The 4,331-nt window shown below is 42.4% G+C and overlaps 1 pseudogene; it reads left to right on the plus strand.

Annotated features, from left to right (window-relative positions):
• The first annotated feature begins 707 nt into the window (after positions 1 to 707).
• On the plus strand, positions 708 to 3,140 carry LOC143411445 (PAX3- and PAX7-binding protein 1-like; annotated as a pseudogene).
• The last annotated feature ends 1,191 nt before the right edge of the window (positions 3,141 to 4,331 follow it).

The following is a 4,331-nucleotide window of genomic DNA, read 5'->3' on the forward strand; positions in this document are numbered from 1 at the left end:
TGGCTGAATAGAGCACTCTACGGATTTCACAAGCATTATCTTGAGTATCAAGATTAAACTTTGAGAGAGGCTGAGATTAGCAGAACAGTGGAATAGGAGAACCTAGTCTTTATTCCCCCTATAAAGTATCATGAAAAAGATACAGATAACAAAATAACTCTGCAAGAGCCAAGGAATCTACTTATAAAGCTACAGCAACACTGTGGAAGAAAAAGACTGAAGAACACATCACAAAAAGGGTAGAACTGTTTCATTTTGTCTGTGTCTTCCCATTTCCCAAGTTGCCACAGCTCAGTATACAGAAGGAACTCCATACCTCACAAGTCCTTCTCACAGGGAGGAGGAGAAAAGGTGAACTACCAGTGCCCCCAGCTTTTTAGGGCACTGTCCAAATGACCAACTATAATTTCACCCCTCCCTGACTTCTAGGAAAATTGGCATAGCTGAAATCTAGACATGACTAAGAACATGTCTCAGTTTAGAAGCTTGTATACTTTCATGATAAGAATAAATGAAGGGGATTCATGGCCCCTAAGCAAGTATTATAGAAGATGCTTCAGGGACTTCTACACCAAGAAGCAGCAGAAAGATAACCGATCATTAAAGCATGGAAAAGAATAAATTTCTCTAGAAGTATGGATAAACAACTGATCATTAGGAAAACAGTGTTCATCAACTAAGGCAGCTATGACAGGGCCCATGGGGGGATGAGGGGGAGTCGCTGCTGGGCCCAGGGCTGCCCCGTCCTCCAGGCTGATCCCTACACAGGGCTGAGGGGGCCAGGGAAGCTTCCCCAGCTGCAGTGGGTACCTGGCAATGGGCTGAAGCCATGCAAGAGGCCTTGCAAGAAGAGGTGCCCCAGGCCAGCCTGCTCAGCCCCCACAAGGAGGAAGAAAGTGAAGAAGTTTTCAAAGTGAAGAAATCACGTTACAGCAAAAAAGATAGTAAAATTGTTCAAGAAAGAATACAACAATGATCTTGAAAAATCCAAGATTAAGACAGAACTCATCAGCGATGAACAGCCTCTGGACAAAACAGGGCATGTCAAAGACACAAATGAGGATGATGGAGTTATCTCCAGTGATCACTGTGAAGATGAAATGGACATGGAGGAGGAGGAGGAAGGGAGGAGGAGGAGGGGGAGGGGAGGAGGAGGAGGGGGAAAGGGAGGAGGAGGAGGGGGAGAGGGAGGAGGAGGAGGGGAGGAGGAGAAAGAGGGGGAGGGGAGGAGGAGAAAGAGGGGGAGGGGGAGGAGGAGAAAGAGGGGGAGGGTGAGGAGGAGGGGAAGGGGAGAGGAAGGAGGGGGAGGGGGAGGGGAGAGGGAGGAGGGGGAGGGGGAGGAGGGGGAGGGGAGGGGGAGGAGGGGGAGGAGGGGGAGGAGGGGGAGAGGGAGGGGGAGAGGAAGGGGGGAAGGAGGAGGAGGAAGAGGAGGAGGAGGAGGAGGAAGAGGAGGAGGAGGAGGAGAGGGAGGGGGAGGAGGAGGAGAGGGAGGGGGAGGGGAGGGGAGGGGGAGGAGGAGGAGGAGAGGGAGGGGGAGGAGGAGGAGGAGAGGGAGGGGGAGGGGGAGGAGGAGGAGGAGAGGGAGGAGGGGAGGGGGGAGGAGGAGGAGGAGGAGGAGGAGGAGAGGAGGAGGAGGAGGAGGAGGAAGAAAAGCCAAAGGCTGGTGGAACATTCTCAAATGCTTTATCTTTGAATGGTCTCTGTCCAGGAGAAATTCCAGATGATGCTTTTATACATGCTGCAAGGGAAAAGCATCAAATGGCTCGGGAATTGGGAGATTTCACTCCTCATGACAATGAGCCTGGTTAAGGTCGCCTCCTTAAGATGGAAATGATACCAGCGATGGTGAAGATAATGATGAGAAGTGCCCTGTAGTTTTTCTTCTGTGAAAGAAAAGTCACAAAGAAAAAATTGCCGAGGAAATAGGTATTGAGGGGAATGAGGAAGATGTTTTAGTAACTGGAGAGCAGGACAAAGAGCTCAGCCTATGGGAACAGGAGCAGGTAAGAAAAGGAATAACTAACCCTCAGGTTCAAGTGAGTCATCCGGAAGAAGTGAGTATGTACCAGCAGAACAATTACCAGGCAATGCCTGATGGTTCATCCTATAGTTACATGACCTATGGATGGTCAGATGCCAAAACTCAAAAAACAGATAATCCAGCCCCTTTTAAAACTCCCAGTAATAAAATGACTCCTGTTACTATTGATTTGGTAAAGAAACAGCTGTGAAGACATGGCTCAGGGGAAGAGTACTTGTCTAGCTTGTTCGGAGGCTCTCGGTTTAATCCCCAGCATTGCCAAAAAAGAAAAAGAAAAATATATTGAATATGTTCCTATCATTTTAAACAGACTCCATGAAAGAATTGCACAAAACAAATCAACAGCAGCATAGAAAGCATCTGCAAAGCCGAATGGATTCGTCCAGGGCTATTGAAAGATTAGGCGGGTCTTCTGGGGGTATTGGTGAATGGTGTGAATTTTTGCAAGAAATGCAAGGGTATGTCCAAGACTTGCTTGAGTGTTTCAGTGAAAAGGTGTCACTATTAATGAACTTGAATCAGCAATACATCAGCTGTACAAACAACGAGCTTCCCACCCTCCTGTCCAAAGATGTCAAGATTTTAAAGATGAATTGTTGGAGTTTTCAAGCCATTCAAATAAAGCACCCATCACACCAAATCTTGATGTTTTAGAGCATGATTGGGCACTGTATCAAGAGCATGCCAATGTCAGATTATAGAGTGGGAGGCCAGGAAGATCCATCATACACAAGCCAGAGGAAAAAACAAAGAAGACAGCAGATCACCTTAAAGGCCTTTCTAGTAATGATGAAGAAACTTCTACAGATATTAATAATTTCAATCTGGAAAAAGACTGTATGTCAAAAGAGTCCAGCAAGGCTTTCTGTAGATGTCCTTGAGGGTTTTTATTTAATTGATTGCATTAAATCATAATGTAAAGCGTGGTGTTCAGAATACTGTATGTCCTACACAGACACATGGGCCTTTATTTGCCAAAGCTGTTCAACCTCTCATCAGATTGCAGCTCCTCACATGGACTCCTCTTGAGAATATAGTTTTGCTCTTCAGTGAAGCTATTAGGAAATTTTATTCCGTTTTATGGCATTTTCTCAAATAAAACTCTTCAGGAGTTATCAATGGATGGTTTATTAAATAGATACATTCTCATGGCTTTTCAGAATTTAGAATATGGAGATGACAGCATCAAAAAAGCCCCAAATGTAATCAACTGTTTCCCCAAACCATGAATTATGGAATCAGAGTAGAAAGAACTATTTCTGTTAGAAAACTTCTGCCAAGGGGCTGGGGTTGTGGCTCAGTGGTAGAGTGCTTACCTCACACGTGTGAGGCACTCGGTTCAATCCTCAGCACCACATAAAAAAAAATAATAATAATAAAAAAATAAAGGTATTGTGTCCATCTGTAACTAAAATATTAAAAAAAAGAAAAGAAAACTTCTGCCAATACCTTATACACTTAGCAGATACAAGTTATAGGAATAGTAGTGGGTGCTCTAATGTGGATAAAAGAAATGCAAGGGAAAATGTAAAACTTATTGCAGGTATTCAAGCTTTGAATCATGCTATGTCTGCTGCAAGTGACCACGATGTGAAAGAATTTAAATCTTTTTTTTTTTAATTTAAATCTTTGATTGAAGGAAAATAGACCTATGAGATTGAAAAACCTATTTGCTTTAATATTATTCCCATAATTTAGTATATATGCAAAGTTTCTTACACTATCAAATACTGATTTTCATTTTAATGCAAATACATTATATTCATATATTCAAAAAAAGAAGATGCAGACTAGCTGATTCGATTTAACAAGACTCAATAATCTTCTATCTGTAAGAAATTCACCTCACTGGAAGATATATACAGATTAAAAGTGAAAGGATGCAAAGTTATGTTCTGAGAATGTGAACTCCTAAAGCAAGTACTAGTAGCTACACTCACACCTGATAGAACAGACTTCAAACAAAAACCAAAAGACACAAAGAAAGTCACCACATATTGATAAAGGGAGGAATTCATCAGGAAAATATAATAGTTGTTATAAATGTATACCAAAAATTAGAGCTCCCAATTTTACTAAAACAAACACCATTAAAAGGAGAGTTGAGTTCTAGTATAATTGTAGTGAGTGATTTCAATACCCAATATAGATTGATTATCCAATCCCCCCCAATCAAAAAAGAAACAGTTAAATTATGTGATAGATAAAATGGATTTAACAGACTTCTGCAGAACACTCCATTTAATAGTTGCAGAATATCATTCTTTTCATCAGAACATAGAACATTTTC

The sequence above is a fragment of the Callospermophilus lateralis genome, chromosome 12, assembly GCF_048772815.1.
Source record: "Callospermophilus lateralis isolate mCalLat2 chromosome 12, mCalLat2.hap1, whole genome shotgun sequence".
NCBI classification, from domain to species: domain Eukaryota; kingdom Metazoa; phylum Chordata; class Mammalia; order Rodentia; family Sciuridae; genus Callospermophilus; species Callospermophilus lateralis.